Below are 21,060 nucleotides of genomic sequence, written 5' to 3' on the forward strand. Positions count from 1 at the left end.
GTGGATTTCGGATATAGATTATAAATTATTTCAAGTTTCAATAATGGTTGTCGCCAACACAAAAAAAGGCTTCAATTATGAAAAAAAAAATTGTATCTAAGGAGTAGCCAATTATTGTTTGCGAAACACTATCTACGAAATATTTGATCCCATCATACAACACAAGTTCCTATAACAATACTATATATTACAAGCTAAGCAATCGTAGTCTGCTTGCAGTTTTTGTTTGGAATCATTTACAAACATACAACTCTATGTTTTAAAGTTTAATCGCTTGATCAAATCTAATTAATTTCTTATTACTAAATTATTTGGTTCAACTCTCCATAAAATCAAATGGGCTTATTCATATTATTCAAACATTGATTTTTATAAAAATGTTTAAAATTACATAAAAAAACAATACCAAATAAAAATTTATTAACATGCTCTCCGTTCATTACTTCAATGAAATGATATCTAATAATACATAGATTATTCATACTCTCAAACTCTTAAAACATAAAATAATGCGTGTTTGAATATATTTTAATTTGGTGTTCTTTTAATTGTAACAACAATTACATCAATCAAGTTAAGATTCGGTTAACATAGATGATAATGTTTTTTTATATGTTTTAAGATGTTATTATAAAATTTAAGATATTTATTTGTTTTTTTTATTTATATCATTGGCAACATCATGTATTTTTAATAATTAGTTTTTTTATATTATTTGTGGCCTCACTAGAATTATAAAATATAATGGGGGAGTGATTGAAATGAGGAGAGGATCGAAACACGAGACATGTAATCATATTCCTCATCTCCATCCTATTTTTCATTGGGAAGGCAAGGGATCTTGTGATTTTTTACACCCAAATCCTTTGATTGCTCTTTTTTTTTAAATAAAAAAAAAACCTAGGAAAGGAGAAACATCGATAATGCTATTTTATGCACTCATATAAACAGGTGTGATAACTATTTTAATAATCACTGTTGTCTTATGAAGTTGCTTTAGCCACAGATCTGTTCTATTTCTCTGTATATCTTACCGAATATAAGCCTAACAAGCATGTCCATATATTATCCTTCAGGTTTCCTATGAAAGATATGAGATTTTTCACTGTTTGAAATTACAGTCTCCTATTATTATTGTTACAGACAAATAAAAAAAAAACAGATGAAACATGTCCGCCTCGATTACCAAAGATCTTGGCCACCTGTTGCTTGGTCGACTGCTAAACCCTAATCTTCCATATTGTGCGGCAGGTCTGTTGGCCCCAACCCTTTTGATTTGCTTGCCAATGGCTTGTTTAGTAACATGGGGCTTGTCTTTTAAAATTACCCAAATAGTTCCCTCCCCCACCCCCAAACCAATATTATATTTCAATGCATTATTTAATATTAAAAGGTTTAACCTTCAAATGATCTCATAAATGTTATTTTTTAGAGTTTATAGGTTAAAACAGCTCCACTTCGGTATATATATTATTAATTGGTTAAGAAAGTTATATATTATCAATTGATTAAAAAAATTAAAAATACAATACATTGTAATCAATCCTGACTAATAAAAAATATTAAAAAATTTAATAAGTAATTACTAATTGATTGATTTTTTTTTAACATATATTATTTATTAATAAAATAATCATCATTGTTTACAGATATATTTCTTTATTCCTCCCAGTTCCTTATCTATTAGCTGCCTCAAATAGTGTCTACACACACAGAGTCTCTTGTAGTAATAAACCCATATTCTCTCTTTGAACAGCATCAACATCATCTCTGAAAGCGAAAAGGAAAAGGGTGTTCCATGGAACCAACGCAAAGGCAAAGCTCCCTATGGTCCTCTCATTTCTATCCTGAAAAAAACCCAAACCCTAACGAAATCCCAGTCTTCGACGATGAAAGGGAGCCCATGTTCGAGAAACCCTTAACGCCCAGCGACGTCGGTAAGCTGAACCGGCTTGTTATCCCCAAACAGCACGCCGAGAAGTACTTCCCACTCGGCGGTCACTCGGGGGGTTGCTCATGAGTTTCGAGGACGAGTCAGGCAAGTGTTGGAGTTTCCGTTACTCGTACTGGAACAGCAGCCAGAGCTACGTGTTGACCAAAGGTTGGAGCAGATACGTCAAAGAGAAGAAACTCGATGCTGGTGACATTGTTTTGTTTCAACGACACCGTCTGGATTGTGGTAGGCTGTTTATAGGGTGGAGGATGAGCGGTGCTGCATCGGTGGCCGCAACGGAGCATGGCGGCAAAGCCGGTGGCGATGAGCGGTGGGGTGCTCGGGGATTATATCACGGCCATCCTTATCTTGGGCACATTCAAGGCCTTGGGGCTAATGTGCCATACCAACCCGACCGTCTTCATGCAGGTAATATATATTCTATTCTATTCTATTATATATATATAGATATCGTAAACTCTTATTTCTTTTCTTTATTTTTTATGAATAGATATTGATTCTTATTTATATATTTATTGGATTACTATAAAATTTGAAAATTATTCGCGCATTGAAATGCGTGAGACACGTTCCAACTATATAGGAGCAATGTGCTTCTATATGGCTGTTTTCTGGAATTTGTTTTTGGTTGAGTTTCTTTGAATTTTTTAATTCCACTGTCATATATATATATTAACTTAATTGTTTTATATTTTAAATATTTATATTATAAAAAGTTATAAAATTAAATTTCAGTAATTTAGTTTTGATGACATATCATTGCCATGTGAATTATATTATAAATAAACACATCAAATATAACTAACTGTGAGTACATTTTGAAGAAAAAATGTACAAGTTTTTTAGTATTATTATTTATGAAATCTGAAAAATGGAAGAGAAATGGAACTTTGAGTATAAAAAAGGTTCTATATCTCAAATTTAAACATAAATTAACTAATATTACTTAGTACAAATTAATTTAATTAATTTTTTTATTCAAAAGGGTATTGGAATATGATATTGTATTAAATATATTTTAATCCGTTAGTTATATATTTCAATTAATTATTCATATGTATAGACTTAATGATTGTATCGTGATGGGTGGGATTATTGATAACATGGGAGCATGTGTTTGTTGTGTTAAATATTTTACAGGAACCATGACTCAAAATCAAGGAGATGAGAAACCAAAGAGGCTGCTCCGGCTATTCGGGGTGGACGTCGACGTCGAGTGCCAACTTGATGTCTCCGAACCATCCACATCGGAAAGCTCATCCGTGTTGAGTCAGGGTCTGACCACCCACCTGTTTTACTCCGAGTCTTAAACTTCAGAACTAGACGGCAACTCGGTAAGCAGTGTACATATTCTCATAGGATATTTCATCATCATCATCACCGATTGACCATTACTTAGCCTTGGAATCACTAATTAATCTTAATTAATTAAGAATTAAAAGACAGTTAATAAATTAGTAAAGTAAAATATTGAGTTTGGTTAGGTGTTGCTTCTTCCAATGAGACATATTAACAAAAACCATAATTAGTGAGGTCGTCTAGTTAGCACGTGGCCTAATCCCAATAGTTTAGCTAATAAAGCATGATTAAGTTGCCACGTGGTTTATCTGGGTCCAACTATTTTGTAAAAAGGATAAAATATACAAATGGCCATCCGACTATATGATGTTTTTTGTTGAGTCTCTTAATTAGTAAAAATTTAAAAATGATCACAACTATAAGATGTTATTTTTTAGTCACTTACTATTAAAAGTTATAAAATGGTTATTCAACTATTCATATTTTTAAATTCATCTTTTTTCGTTAAATGTTCATGATCGTATAACTTGGACATTAACCTGTTGATTGAGGTATGATAAAGTCATATTTTTAATGATATCTAATGGCACTGTCGTTGCTTTTAAGTATCAGCTCAACAACATAATATTTGAAGTACTGACTTGACAAAATAATATAAACGAATATTCGATTCACAAAATGTAACTCAAACGATTATGAATCAAATTTTATTATATATCAATAAAAATATTTATGTCTAGTTTAAACAATCATAATTTTTAATAAAAAATAACGAATTTAAAATATATAAATAAACAAATAACACCTTAGAGACTAGGGACAGTTGTGGACTTTACCCTTAAAAAATTCAAAGTAAAAATATTGTTGGTGGAAATTGATTAGATTGGCAATGATTAAAACGCGGTCCAAAATAATTGAAATTCAACAGAGGGTATGGTCATAACAGTTGGGCACATAATTCTAATTTTGCTGCAAAAATAGCTGCTCCATTAAAAGCATTGACGATTACAATGCAATTTTGTTTATACGACTTGTTTTCTTTTCAACGGTTACAGGATAAAGATGACGATGATGTGATATCCCCCACTTGGAAGGTCAAAAGAGTACTGAAATTTATTTATATTTTCTTGGAACAACTCTAGATTTAGGCAACTTTACATGGCAGGGTGAACTGCCCTAGGCAAGGGCGGTGAGTTAACCAAATATCCAAACAGGGGGCGTTTTCAAGTCTACTTACAACCAGAATGCGGTAGTGGTTAAAGTGATAGGTGGTTGAATATCTATACATTTTTGTAAAAATAATACTTTATAAAATTATTTTAAATTTCAAATTTGTTTTTATTTGTATGAAATTAAATTTTATTATTAGTGATCAAATTTCAGAATATGATGATTATTATAATATTTATACTTCATAAAATTTAAAATACAAAATAAAACAAATAATAAATTTAAATATTTAAGAAATTTACTATCCATAAAATTTATTTTGAATGATAAATACTTAATATATTATGGAGATACTAATTAAATATTTAAATCTATAAAAAAAAATTGAAAATTTACAAATATCTAGTGGTTCTTGAATACACCAGGCATCAACCTACTCTTCCCCTGTTTTGTGTTTTCATCCTTGATGTTATCAACTTATCATATTTTGACCCTCTTAGTCTCTAAAAAAATCAAAAAGTAAAGGGGATCATTTTGCTTTTATTGTTGTTCTTTTAAGCACAAAGATCATCTAATCATTCAAGTAATTAATCTTTGAATCTTATTTTTATTATATGAATAAATCAAAAGAAAAAAAACATCTTTAAATCAAAAGTCTTAATTAGAATCTAAGAAATAGAAAATTTATGATTTATGTGAAATATGTGGAAGAACCCTCTTGGACAATTTTCATTTTTGTTCATTGGGCTGTAAGATTAGCTTAATTCTCTCCATTATGTGAAGTTGGTGAAAGTTTGGGATTTGGGAAGCTAAAGGTGAGGCCGATGAGGGTTCAGATATTGAGATGATTAGTGAGATTTGGGGGATTGAAATGGCCGGTGAAGGTTTCAAGTCTGGATTAAGAATTATGAATTTTATTTCATTCTCTTTAAATTCTATACAGTATAAAATATAATTAAAGAAGTCACACTATATTAAAATATTAATAAAATAATTCATATTATCACATCTTGTATGATCTAATAATAGATTGATCAAACAAAAACAATTCAAAAAATTAAATGATTAAATTAAAAAATTAAACTTAGATGATGAAAATAATAATGAGACAAAAACTCAATGATGGAATTTATAATTTATTATATTTTAATTACTAACCACAACGAATGTGAATATTAATTTTCGAATATCTATTATATGAATCTATATAACTTTTATGGATGATATATTCAAATGTTAATTATTATTATTATATATTTTAAAAAATTATTATTTTTCAATGCAGATTCCTAACAAATTCAAATATCCGTAATTAGTTTAGATTTATATTTTAGATGATAGTACTACAATTTAGTGTGAAATAATTTCAACCTCAAGGCAAATTTAGAAATTCAAATTTAATTTTTCCAAAAACTACACATTTGACCCTTTTGGATGTTTTATTGTAAATAATCCATTTACAACTCAAATTTTATGCGTCTTTTTTGAGTTAAATCAAATTTATGAAATTATAGTAATATAGTAAGATAAGGATAAGCATAGGGTTCCATTCTTACCAGAGCCCTATGTTTTCCCACTTTTGTGCCAGTATGTGCATCATTCTCCAGTTCCATATCTGAATTTTTGGAGAGTGATTCAAAAAGTGGTTTCAAATGTGATCAAATATTTAGCAGTTCCATTCCCTATATGTCCCACGCTTCATCATTGCTGTGATTAAAACACAGGCGTCTATCTATGGGACAAACTTTAAAATGGTCCATAAACTTAAAAAATGTTCCATCGAATCTTCAAAAATAAAGTATTGTTCCAATCACGTACCTGTGTCTGTTTAACCATCAACGTTAGCTTTAAATACCATCTGGAATATGAGATTGTTCCCTTTTTAAACATCTATAGGTTAATAAATACTTCTAAATGCGTCAGATCCAGATTGTCATTTAGCATCAAAGCTCTAGGAACCAAGTTAAGATTTAATCCATAGTTTGAGACATCTGGTGCAATTAACCCTAAAGCTTACGCATAATCATTGAATCAAAACATTTCATAAATGTTCTTAATCATGTACTAATGTAAACAACTCAAAGCAAGCTGATGGATAAGTATAATTTTAAGATACAATCAAATCCATTAACCCCCAAGAGTGCTAATGAGCTTCATTAATCATCCACAGGATTTTAACATGCGAAGCTTTTGAGAGCCTAAACACCTAAATGAAGCGAAGAGCCTCAGACCTCAATTCAAGTGTATGGAATAATGACTACAGGGTTCTAGCTTGCACGAATATGTTTGAAAGACCTTCCAGGTAAACTAGAAACACTAATACAGGTAGAGGGATTTGGTGATAAGATACACAGATATCTATGCTTTTCTTATATGATTAATCATATAAAGTGTCAACTGATTTTAGGACCTATAAGGATTCAGACGAGAAAGTTACCAATTGACCTCTACTTGAAATGGTCTCTGAAGTTCTAGTGACTCTGCAAGTGGGAGGAACACCAGATATTACTATTGCTGGCATCAGGAAGAGGCCAATCAAGAGATAGAAGGACACCTGTATCATGGGTTTTTCCAGCAATAATAATCCAAAGCACCATTAAGTACAGTACAATATAGTAAGAACACGAGAATATTTCTTCGTCCCATTTAGCTTTTCCTCTTATCAGGCCTGCTTGGAGCTATGTCAACTTCATGTTCAATCCTATTTACATCATCAACATAAGGACCTAATTTTCTCTTACTTAAGCCCTAAGGAACAAAATGAAATCAACAGTGTAATGGAAGCAACATTGACATCAAGCAGGAGCAGAATAATCTCGAAACCAATAACATGTCATCACCAATTTGAAACCTTCCAGATGAATCCCATAAAAGCTTCCTGCTGAAAACTTAAAAGGAAAACCGATGTGATTGGAAGGTTTCAAAGTAAACAATTCATCAGGCAACAACTGGTGAACAATGGCCCTACCAATGGTACCGCTTGACATATCTCTTCCACGATATTAAGAAATAAAACTTGTATCACACAGTACTGTTTCATCCCATTATTAGTGCAAGCTAAACTGGAATTTCAACTTACCAATATCTAATTCAAGAGCTATATTGCTCCAACTCTTCATTTTTCTTGATGTACCCATGTCTGACACTGGTGTCCAAGACTCGGAGATGAGAATGTTACGTCCAAAGATCTTACAAATACATGGAAAACTTGAAAAATCTAAACAATACTTGTATTCGACACTCACAGCCGAGTCTGAATAACATAGCTAGAGCCCCCATTTCCCTGCAGCTATTTATAATGCTCAAGTCATTTTCAAACCTCTCTTTCCTCTATCCTGTGCAATGTACTCCAGACACATATTGCAAATTTGACACAAATGTTATCCACGTACAAGACTTTCTAGAAAATTAAAAGAATAGTCCAGCAGTCTGCTTAAATTTTAAAAAATATTGCAGACTATTTCAGACAAGCAGATTCATAAGAATGTATCATTCTCATTGCGGAAGGAAAAAAAACAAAGAACAGTAAAATACAAGCTTTTTTCAGGGGTAAAAGCCTACCTAAGGCATTTCTCAGGCTCTGTTTGGTTTACATTTGTGTTTTAGCTATTTTGCAATTAATGAAGGCAAAACAAGTAGTATTGTGGATCCTAAACAGAAAACGCAAACCATTTGTTACTTTATACGAAGAGTATTGTTTCTCTTTTAAAGGCTAGACAAGGTATCCACAGCTATTCAGACTACCTCCACATTTTCTTCAGAATCCACTTCGCTCATCTCCATTTCCTTTACTTTCTCAAGCTGCCTCAAGAGGTCTAAACGTTCAGGTCCATATGTGGATGGTATCTGCCATGAAACAGACTGTTAGCCATTGAGAAATAGCGGTTCAACACTTGATGCAAGACATTAACAAGAAGGATGACACACCAGCGCTGGCACATATCTCTGAATAGCAGCCAACATGGCTGCATGTCCAACAGCAGTAACCTGCAGGCATAATTTTTCCATCACAATAAGACAATAGATCAATGATAAATTGAATTGTAAATATGAAAGGAAAGGTAACATACGAGCTGTAAGTTGTTCTAATCATGTAGAGGTATGAAACTACTATTTTTCAATTCTCTAATAATTTAAGGCTCGCTCGACATTACTTGCCTGATATACCCAGCATGCTGGATGTTTATGCTATGATTCTCTATTTTGGATAATGTGGGGGGGATAGGAAGGGAAAACTTAATTTAAAGAAGCTTGTAGGTGTTAAAGATACCTTACATGACTTCCAGATGAAATTATAGGAGTATTCTCTCTAAACTTAATTTTAAACCCCCAACTCTTGTGGTCAAATTATTAGCAAAAGTCTTCCTTTTGTGTTTATTGATCCAAGATTGGTGATTTAAGTAGAAGTCCCATGATAGATACGTTATGTGCATAAGAAAAACAAATGATGGATCAGCAATGAATTGGCATAGACAGTTGCCAGAATGATGTATTATTTTAACTTACAGGAAGAAGCATCAAAACACTAATAGGAATGACTGATGCTAAGTCGGTTAGAGTTCTCCGAAGAGCTCTCTTTTCTTTTTCCGCTAATTCATCCCCTATCAGGGCCCTTCTAAGCAACTCTGTTGCAGCAGCAACATCAATAGCTAGAAGCTGAGTTCCTTGCAAGACATCCTGTTTATTGGTAAATAACTCAGATGACAGGATTCATGAGAAAACCATAGATGACTTCTTGAAGTGGTGATTGTATACATCACAAATTAGTCAGACGATGACATTGATGAGTCTAAACAACCAATAAAAATCATCCAACACAATGACCTTACCAGGGGATCTTAAAATCTAGTTCATAATTCTTCTCAGGTTTCACAAAAATGGGGAAAATTACATTAGCAAGACAAAAGTTACTTTGCATGCTGTATAACCTACTTCCACATATTTCATATATCAATGTCATGATAGTGTACAGATAAAAGTACATAAAGAAGTAAGCACCCTTGCTACTTATAAATAAAGTAGTTGTTTTAGGATGCAGAATCATCAAACGGAACCAGAACCAGAACAGGCAATATAGCTGAAGTTTTTTTTATTAAATAATAACCAAGTACGTTTCAATGGCATCAAGAGTATACAGTTTATAAATTATCGTTATACAGAAAATGAACCATATCTCGAACTTTAACATGCAGAAAGTTCCTCTGGCCTTTAACCAATCTAACTAGCCTTTATCATGGGCAATATACAAAAGTTTTTTCAAGGACTATGAAAGACAAGTTTCAATTAGTCAAACTAAATTTTAACATGAGAATAAAAATTAGTCATTGAAAATAAGAAGGAATTCTCTCGTCCAAAAGTTGGAAGAACACATAAATTAAAGCTAGAGATATCACAGAATGCTAATATACAAACATTATTCGACTTATAGACATCCTCAAGAGACTCATACCGTGCTTGTTTCTTTTATCTTCTCTAATGATTTTTCGATGATACTTTCCTTCTTCAGCCTCAATCAATTGAGCACGTCCAACGTCATTAATAGAGCTAGGACAATCAACTGTAACCTTAACATCCTGAACAAATTTGAAAACGGTAAAGCAAATTAAAACATGCAAGAACAATAAAGCCATTCTGAAAGGTCCATGGTTAATATCATGCATCATCATGTTTCTCATTCTTATAATGGATGGTATCTATTGTGATGAAACTACACAGTTATAACAGTCAATAGATTGAGCTTACCTCCTCATATGCCGACTGATCAGCACTTCTTTTAACACGCTTCTCAAGCTCAATTAGTTCATTCCTTAATTGTTCAAAGCGGTGGATTTCATTTGGTTCTGAATCGCAATTATTGGCATTTGAAGCATTCTGCTCAATAAATTCATTTCCCTGGATGCAATAAAATTGAAAATAGCTTTAATTTACATAAAAAAACAGAGATTTCCAACACCATACTATATGCTTTAGCACCTGGAATATGTATTATCAACTTATCATAATCATACCAATTTTATAACATAGTATGTATTTGACAGTGTATCTAAGAGGTGCTTCCAAACATAATTATTGGTGACAGATTTCTCTTCATATTCTTCACTACCCTCGAACCTTCAGTTACTGATCATGTTCAACCTTCCATACAGTTAACAACTAAGTTTGATGTACATGTACACAGCTTTATAATATTTTGATTAACAAAACAGAAGTTGAAATCAGGCATTATTTAGCTATTATTCTAACATCTCAACAGTATATCTCCAGAGTTAAAAGGTCCAGTTCTCAAGTCTTTCGGAATTAGAGCTTGAGGCCAGATCACTGGTGGTGATATAGACCAACAGGAGAATAGATGAAAGGCAAATCTGATACTAAAAGGATCAAATGCTACCAACAAGTGTAAAATGCTACTTGTGAGACAGGTTATACCGATTTCTCTATAGCTGATAACTCTGCGCCGGGCTTCCTGGATGAAGGGTGTAAGAAGCTCCATAATCCACGATGCTTATTGACAACTCTAATGAAAAAGACAAATAAAATAAAGAGGCATGGTATGGTTGAACTAGAATTAACAATAAGTTCCATGAATTCCATGAAAGCAGCTAAAAACTGTAGTCTACACTCTACAGCTGAAGTTGCTACCTGTTGCTTCTATCATTTGTTAAAGTTTTTGTTCTAGGATATTCTTGCTGCTCACAAAAAGAGGACTGGGAAGTATCATCACCAGCTTCCTGAATGAAAGTAATGAATTTACATAATTTCAAACTAAGCTCACAAACATTTTTTATAATGTGTAAGATGAAAAATCAAGGCATGGACTGCCACGTAAAGAAAGTAAAACACCCGATCAAGGAAGGGGGGACCATAATTTCAATTTGAACTAAACTATTTATATTGTTGCAAAATCAACCATGCAATTTACAAAAAAGAAAAGAAAAAAGAAGGAAAAGCACTCATGTAGTCTATGGTTTATGTAGTGCTGATCAGCAACTAACACCACGAAATTAATTACACTAATTTGCAAAACATACATATCACAATTTTCTTTGATATCAATTTTCTTGGCCATGTTCCAAGTGAACTTTTATTGAAGCAAAAGGCAAAAATTTATCTTCTACATGTGGCACTGAAAAGCCAGAGCCATCTTGCCATTACGGTACTAATTACATAGTGAAGGCAGTACTAGAATATATGGTATTTAACAAAATTAAGAATAATAGAAAAAGAGGTAGGAGGGGTAGGAAGACACCTGTCGAAGAAAAGCTTCTTTTGCTCGGAAAGAAGCCTCCAAAAATTCAGCCTCTTTCTTTAGTTTCCTTATTTTCTCAAGGTCGGAACAAGCTGCTTGTAATTGTTCTTTCCCGGAGTAAGAACTTGAAAAATGCAACTCTTGAAGCAAGTTTTCCAGTCTTTTCAGAGCTTCTTCAACACTCTCCAATGCCTGAAACCAACATGATGCCACTGCATAGTTAGAACCATAAAACAAGTTCAAAATGAGAGTTAAGACACATATATAGACTGTGGCAAATATGAGAGCAAGAATTCTATCCATACAAGCATAACAGAAGAGCCGCAGCAAGATGAGAACGGAGAAAGCAATTATGTCTTTCATATTAAACATGTGCTAAATCCTTCCAGTATAAATCAAGAAAGAAGTATGACCATAGTTATAACTTATAAGGTAATGGGGAATCTAATAATCAGTGCCGGACATTATACTGCAGTAAAGTTGATTTATTGATGATAAAGTAAGCTTTGTAGCAACTACTATCCTATATGATTGCAATTTTCAACCTTTATGATTCTAGTGTATATTTCTGACGATTCTTCAACTTTCAAGGACTCCTACTTTTGCTATGCATAAAATTTTATCATTTGCTTGCTCCCTCAAAGATCACATGTATTATGGAAAACAAACCAAGTAATCAGCCAATCCAACAATACAGTTGAACAACAGAATCTAGTGCACACAGAAGCCAGACAAAGAAAAAGAATGGGTTGTTGACATTCATTCAAGAATTTTGCAAGCAAAAGCTATGACACCCTAGGTTTCATGAGAAAAAGACGGAAGCATTAACAACAGATCTGCCTAAAGAATATGAACAGAAAAATAGGCCCCACCGTGACTTAAATGCACACCATTAGTATCAGCATAGTCAAAGAAGCTAGTTCCAAAGTCCAAACTACATAGGAAAAAAGGGGAAACCTTATCAAATGAATCTGACTCCTTCTCAATGACTAATCCAGCCCCACCAACAGGTCTAGTCTCAACCATTTCCCTTCTGCATCACATTTCCAGCAAGTATAATCACAGATTAGAAATCATTATATATAAAGTAGTAAATTACCACTATCAAGGAAATGCAACACTTGTATGGCATGAGACAGACAATAGTAGAGGTTTTCAATATAGCAATCATGCATCTACTGAATTCAAAAGTGCATGCAAATGTGTGAGAGAGAAAAAAGGGGATTTCGAGAGAGAGAGAGAGAGAGAGAGAGAGAGAGACTAAAGTTAAGCATCCGCAACTTACAATGGTATCCTGAGTTCTTTCATGCACATCATCAAATTGTTGTGCCTAAACAATAAAGATACAACATTTTGCTCAAATCACACAACAGAGATCAATATAAACTGGCTATCAACTAATCAACCGTAAACTCGCTTTACCCTCTAGACAGGAACCTTGCAGCCTTAACACTAGATGGATTTTCCAGCCATCTACTATATTTAATAAAGCTCTGCATCCAATGAGACAAACATCCAACACTTCAGGAATAGCTTTAGGATTAGGACCTTCTTGTCTACTTTTATGTCCGTGAGACTGTTTTGATGTGCTGGCAATGCCAGGATAAAAAGGAAGCCAATCTAGCTCCTCGCATACAACCTAATGGATTAAAGACAGGGTCAGATATTTTTCAAAAGGTAATAACCAAAAAAATCATGCATGCTGACCTCAACATAGAGCTGATAAGAACTTATTGATGATAGTTGGGGGTAGTACAGTACGCTGCCACCTATAAGATACCTACAAGAAAAGGACGTGGAATTAATTCACAAATAAATCATAGGAACGAACGCATCATAATAGAGGAGAAGGTTAATGTATTCAAAGATACCTAATGAAGCTTTCAATGGGATCATCTATAGCATCATATCCATTTGCATATAAAAAAGCCTGTGTATTTCTGCCTAGGGCAATAAAGAATCCAAAAATGGTCAAATCCCTTTCCAATACCTGCAAGGAATTAGTACAACTTTCAATGAACCTTGATCAAAACAAAGTAGAGTTTGTATGCAATATGTCGCTGTTCTCCAGCATAAATTATTATTTTTCCTCCAATTATCATAATTTCACAATTTATCCATCCTATTCTAAAAGGATGTGGGAAAGCCCAAACATCTTGTAAACAAATTCATCCCCAAGATACGAACTTGTTATATTTTATAACCTTTGGCCAGGATGCTAATTTCAGGGGATGAAAAAGAAACAGGGTGTCTCAAAAAGTAAACAAATCATAAACTGTCACTCCAAACCTCAATGCTTTCAGATGTTGTTAGCCTCGACCATATTTTCTCTCTATCTATAGCTCTCAGCAGCTGCTTCTGTACAAGATCGACCCAGAAAATAACCTCTGAATCTTGATCATTTTCCACTCTGCATGCTGCAGCTCGGGACCAAAATGGACAAGAAATTCTCTGTGTAGCCCAATGTCCTTTATAGATTGATAAACTTGGTGAATTGGAACAAAATCAACCAGCATATCCATAAGTCTACCAGTTAGGTCCAGAATTGTGGAAAAGAACTGGGAACAGGAAATTTTAGCAGGACCAAGTTTTGTGATTGCAGCAACACAAGTCAGTGCAAGCATGAGAAGAGCTCTGTCACTTGCAGTTCCTGCAGATGATAACTTGCCTTTCCCGCACCTAGGAGCAGACTAAAAGAGTCAGAATATTACCACAAGTTTCACTGCTATCAAGCGCTTCATGAGAGGCCCACATGAAGAAGCAAGAGGCGATTACTTACACATCTGTCTGCAGTGAATCGAAGGTCTCCTTCAAAATAATTTACAAAGGAGATCACCACAGCTGGAACTTGCTCATTCCAAAACCAGTCATATGCTTCAGGTTGCTTGGCTGATAGCTTCTCCCTGATTAAGCCTTCTAAGGGGGCAGATTGATCAACAAACTGCATCAACGTGATTATTAGAGGATGATAGAAATGCTAAATGAAAAGAGAAGTAATGTAAACAGTTTTCCAGAGAACTAACTGATTAGAGTATTAGAAACACATAATGAGCATATTGAAAACAGAGTTTTCTTATGAAATAGAGAATGGCAGTGAAAGCATAAGCCTCCTTCAGAAAACTTGATAGAACGGAATTTCAAAATTACAACTATAACATAATCTGCCTCTATCATCGAAGCAAAATAAAATACCCCTTAACTACCAAGCATGATCTACTTCACATTTCACAGAACAAAATGATTTCCTTTAGCTATTTTGTTCTGCATAAAAGCAGGTTACTGTATAACAAGCAGAAGCAGTGGTGGATGCAAGGCTTGTCCAGGGTGGGCACGTGGAATCCAAATTTCTTTATATTAGTTGTTCATTTTACTATATATGTGCCCACACTAAAAAATATTTCTGAACCCGCCACTGACCAGAAGAGATTAACTTAAATGTCTAAATCAGTTCCAGACATTATACTGCGGTAAAGTTGATTTATTGATGATAAAGTAAGCTTTGTAGCAACTACTATCCTATATTTGCAATTTTCAACCTTTATGATTCTAGTGTATTTTCTGACGATTCTTCAACTTTCAAGGACTCCTACTTTTGCTATGCATAAAACATTTTATCATTTGCTTGCTCCCTCAAAGATCAAATGTATTATGGAAAACAAACCAAGTAATCAGCCAATCCGAATTTTATTTGTATCTACCCGACTACCCCATACGAAAACTTTCCATTTATATAGATGTGCCCACCCTCAAAATATTTCTGGATCCGCCAATGACCAGAAGAGAGCAACTTTAATGTCTAAATCATTAAGGCCCTGTTGTGACATTGATATTTATAACTTGTAAAGCCAATTGTAACAACATGAACCATATTCAAGTTGGGAAAAGATTTCAAATTTCCTTACTTCAAAAATATCTGAAAAGCATTTACACAAATTGATGCTACTTGTGATAAACATTTAAATACACATAAGTATGTTTATATAAACTTGAACAGGCAACAAAATAGACTATTTTTGTGTAAAGTAAATACCCTTGAGCTACATGAAATATGAAATATATTCAATGCACTACCTTCTTTGTAAAAAACATATGTATCCCTGTCTCTACTATCACCTTGGGATGCAATCTCGATAGCAGCTTGGAGTAGGGAATACACAGCAGCCTGAAAAAAATGCATGAAATTTTCAGGCTTAATGATACTTAATATAGAAGCATACATACTTTTTGCATCAAATTTAACATATTAATAAAAGCTTAAAGAATGAACCAAGACAAACCTGATAAGAGAGTGTTTTCACCCATGCATTCCTATCTACACCAATCCAGGCAGTTGAAAACCAAGACAATTTTGCTATTGAGCCTTGTTCTTTGATTGATAGCTCAAAAACCCTGCTGCATCATGTAAAGATTGAACAAGTCCATTACTATAATCTTCACCCACCAGTGATTGGTTAAGCTTGGTCCTTATGCCATCTACGTCTGTACTAGTACTGGTCTGCAAAGTCCCATTGGAAGTTACACCATCTTCAGCTGATGCAAGAGGAAAATGGAGTCCCATCCTTCTTGATTTACGAAAGGCTGAAAAATGTTTCCTATAACCCACTAGTCTGTGATTATCTAATGAAGTCTTCCTTACTAGACATTTCTTCCTCAGATTACCGCAATTTGTCAACATAACCCGAGCTAGCCATTCTTTTGCAAGAAGCATGGGTTCCACATGAACTCCGCGAAGACATGGATTTGAAGGCCTGTTAAAACAATAGAACCAGCAGCACGAGCGTTTTCACACAGCATTAAAGAACACTAAGTGTATCATATAACTCATATCTTGTTAACTACAGAGATTCTATAGCATGCATTTTTTTTTAATTTCCTTCCATCCTCCTCTAAAGGGTTTATACTTTCTAGTTTAATCCATAACAAGCCAGATAACTCCTGGTCTTTGAGTCAATTGAATTGGTAAATACATGATTAGTTGAAACTTATTTCTTTGACTTCAACTTTTTTAGCAATCCTAAATAAAATATTACCAAAAACTTCAAACTTAATACCTCATAAAACACATCTTAATTCATGTAGTGAACCAATAAATTCAGAAAAATTCACTTAAATATTAAAATTATCCATGAAAACTGAAAAAGCACAATTAAGTTTTTTTTTCCCTAAAAATAAGCTTCTTAAAACAGCAATGCGGACTGGACTTTTTCTCTTCTTTATATATGTATATCGAGCTGTTTGGCTAGCAAAGGAAACGAAACAATTCACCAGAATCGGACATGAAAAGTTAGGCTTCATTTAGATATTTTCCAGGGGAAACAGTTTAACAAGTACCCTATTTTAATTTTAAACGAAAATAAAAAATAAAGAAAGTAAACCGCTCAGCCGAAACCAAAAACAACAATCCGCAAGTGAAAGCAACAAGTTAAAGGGGAGATAAAATAGGAACTTTAAGCACCTCGAAGATACGAAGCTTTGATGATGAAATTTAATCGACATGAACAATGAAGGAACCGAAGGGAATACTTTTGGCGTTTGGATTGCGAGAAAAAAGTGCAGGGAAAATTGGTGGGAAAAAATGAGGAGTAATTTTTTTTTGTGGGGGGGGGTGGGGGAAAAAAGAATGTGAGGCTGCGGACGTGCAGTATTGTGATGGACTTTTATTTATTTATTTTCTTTTATTCGTCGACGTGCAGAACGAATAATCACAAAACAGGCGTCGCCTTCTCTTCCGCTTCCTTTCTTGTGAAAATTTAATGGAATCAATTTAGAGCCCAGGAAAATATTGATAATCTATGCAAAATGTAATCTTCAGATTGATTTCCATTTTTTAAAATTCAGTTTACTTTAATTTAAAGTTTTAAAAATTAATTAATTAAACTTTGTTTTATTTACTTTTATAAAATAAAATATATTGTATTTATCTGTATTTTAAAATTTTGGTTTAACGAATGTTTAAAGTTTTTTGGCATAATATCAAAAATAGCCCTTAACATTTATTAAAATAGTCTTTTTAGTCCCTATTCTTTTTTTAGAATATTTTAACTCCTAACGTTTCACTTTGGGACGAAAAACTCCATGTATAGATGAAAATTATTAGTTAATACATGATTAATGCTAAAAATATGAGCTTTTTTCTAAAATAAAATTTTGAGGGTTAAAATGTCATAAAAAAAGAATAACGGACAAAGTGATTATTCTATCAAATATTAAAGGGCATTTTGCACAAAAATAAAACATTAAAGGTTAAAATACTCTATAAATAAAATAGATGACAAAATAATTTTAATAAATATTTGGAGTTAATTTTATCTTTATGCCAAATTTCTTTTATTAAAATAGGTACATAACATTTTATTTCGTTAGGTCCAACCATCAACTTCCATTGAAAAATTTATTATCCAATAAATATTTGACACATTATTTACTTTTTAAAAATAAAAATACATATTTTTTTAAATTTTTGTTATCACTTATTCTTGCTCGATCTTTTTTCTCTTTTCAAATCCTAAATGTCATTGTCACCGATCAAATCATTTCGAAAATCATTTAACTAAAATAATCATCAACCCTTCCTCTTACCTTTTCTCATCACAATCATCTATCTTGCTCTCATCGTCATTAATACCATTTTCTTCTCCTTGCTTTTTAAATTTCTCACTATCATTGCAAATCACTAATACCATAATACTATTAAGGCTCTCAAACTTTAAAAAAAAAAATTAACATCATCCACGAACTTTGTTTGCACACATATAGCTCTTAAATAGAGAAAAAATCAATTTAGTTATTTTGACTAATAGAATCAAATGTTGACTGATACAATACTAACGTTGTAATTTACATTTTAAAAGTTTGAGGTCTTATTTAATTTTTAGAAAGACATAAAAATTTAAAATTTAAAAATATTAAAAACAAATATAAAACTAAAAAAAAATTAAATTACTAAATTCTTTTAAAAATTTAAAAATTAATAAAAAATACTATTATAAATTAAAAATAAAAATATATCACAAACTATAAATGATAATTATTAATTATTAAAAAATAAAAATATTAAATATATAAATATTATACCTAATATAAACTTGTAACATATAGTCATAAAGGCAACTTAATCATATTCATATAATCGAATTAACAAAGCTAGTATGTTTTTAATTTTATATATCAATCATTGCTAAACATGTCATACATTTTTATATCAAACATGTACACAAACTAAACATGATTCATTATCATATAATCATCATCAACATTTGTACAAATATTCCTATTGAATTAGTCGAATTTTACAGATTTTGTATATAAATATTTAGGAATATCGTAAGTTATTCATATCAATACACACGTCCATTCATAGTTTGAACAATTTTAAGGGTACATTATAGTAAGCTAGTATATAAAGGGGCGCTTAAAATTGTCTAAATATGATTAAATATATGTATTGATACAAATAACTTACGATATTTTTTAATAACATTTAGATGCAACATTAAGTTTCGACTAATTTAGTAAAAATTTTGTATAAGTGTTGATATGACTGTATGGTAATGAATCATGTTTAGTATGTACATGTATAATACAAAAGTGTATGACATCTTTAGTGATTGTTGATATGTATATGAAATTAAAAGTATATTGATTTTATTATTTTAACGATATGAATATTAATTTATGTGTCAATATGTTACATGTAATATTACTAATAAAAAAAATTCTTACTAGTAAAGAGTGGAATATTTGATTCCATTACAATAATTGTACTTTCCTCTGAGCACAATAGAATCTCATACGGCCAAACAATGACAATTTAATAACTATAAACGTGCTTTAAGAAAATAAGAAGAAACAAACATTGGAAATTTTAAGATACATGATTATTAAGTTATAAATTTCCCTGTTCCTTTTGAGAGCAAAACCAGAGAGAAGAATCACACCATGAGGACCACAACAGTCACGAAGGATGCCACCAGCTCCGCTCACATTCTGGCAAAAATCACCAAATTGTTGGCAGATGGCTAGCCAGTTTGTGCTAGGATTTCCATTGTGAGCTAAATCCGCCCCGCCAGCCGCCGTGGTCAGAGTCAATGCCATCTACTATATATATATTCCACCAAAACGTCAGTGTCTTTCTCTATTCATATATAAAAATTAAAGTTTAACGATTTAACGGAGTTGCTTACGGTGACTAAATAATAATAAGAGTCTGGGTGCAACGGCATAAGGGGGACGATAGTAACTATGGAGAAAGGGAGCGAAAGGACGAGATAGCCGCCGATCAGTGCCATTGCAATGACGAAAAACCTGCATTTATATCTCAGTTTCTTCAGTTAGATAGATTATGTTTTATATGTATGGCGTACATGAATGTGGGGAGATCGTCATAACTAGCTTCGAACTGAAAGAACCGAGTGAAGAAAGGAAGAGTTTGATCGCTGGTACCCATGGTGGCTGCAGCAGCAACAGCAGCGGGTATGGCTCCTAGTCTCAAAAGGAAGTCGGCAATGCCCAATCCCTTGTTGAGCCCTCTCTTTGCTCCATCTGAGACTCGACGAGAGGTGCTTTGCCTTTTTCAACGGCGCTTGACTCTGGGACATCAATGGTCGCATCATCATTGCTCTTCATTTTTTTAAAGTGGATATGACTTAGCTAGCTGAAAGTTGGTATGAGAAATGCTTCGTTTGTGGAAAAAACGGCTTAATGGTTGAAGTTTTTATAAGGGTTCAAATGAGAAAGAAGAGTGCAATAGTTTTAAGAACATTTAGTGAATTAATCTTTTAAATATAACATATTGTTATTGAAGTTGGTAGAGAACCATTGGGTATGATATGGGCTTACATTAGATAGACTTATAAAAGTTATAGTAAAAAGTTAACACATAAGTTCAACGATAAAAAAGAATGATGTTTTTTCTAGCGGTATTTATGAATTTAAGCGTGTCTACATGTATATATCTATCAGTTGATTAAAACATTAAATAGATACTACTTTTGTAACATCCGCAATACCGGGTTAGTGACTAAATTGAAAAATTTTAGAATTTGGTGACTAAAGTAGAAGAAATAATTTAATGATATTGGAAAATATGATGAATGTTATTAGTAATTATTAAAGGAAATTAAGGGTAAAATGGTCATTTGACCAGAAAGATTTTTATCTTTCTTTAAGGTTATAAAACGTGGAAAGGGTGAGAAGAAAAGAAAGATCTGGAGCTTGGGTCATCTCTTCCTCCTCTATTCCTGTAAGCTCCATGGCAAAGGTAAGTTTAATTTCAGTTGGTTAATTCTGAGTTTTAAGCTTAGTTTGATTCTTGGGGTGCTAAAAAGATTATTTAGAGATTAAAGTAGGTTGAAACTTCAAATGGATGAGTTATGAAGGATTAAATATGAAG

The 21,060-nt window shown here is 32.7% G+C and overlaps 3 pseudogenes; 1 reads left to right on the top strand and 2 right to left on the bottom strand.

Moving 5' to 3' along the window:
• Positions 1 to 1,798: 1,798 nt before the first annotated feature.
• On the top strand, positions 1,799 to 3,264 carry LOC120152396 (annotated as a pseudogene).
• A 4,563-nt stretch (positions 3,265 to 7,827) lies between these two features.
• LOC120152474 lies at positions 7,828 to 16,413 on the bottom strand (annotated as a pseudogene).
• A 3,086-nt stretch (positions 16,414 to 19,499) lies between these two features.
• Positions 19,500 to 20,294, bottom strand: LOC120152398 (annotated as a pseudogene).
• Between the last annotated feature and the right edge of the window lie 766 nt (positions 20,295 to 21,060).

Source organism: Hibiscus syriacus, unplaced genomic scaffold (genome assembly GCF_006381635.1).
Source record: "Hibiscus syriacus cultivar Baekdansim isolate YM2019G1 unplaced genomic scaffold, ASM638163v2 tig00111088_pilon, whole genome shotgun sequence".
NCBI lineage: Eukaryota > Viridiplantae > Streptophyta > Magnoliopsida > Malvales > Malvaceae > Hibiscus > Hibiscus syriacus.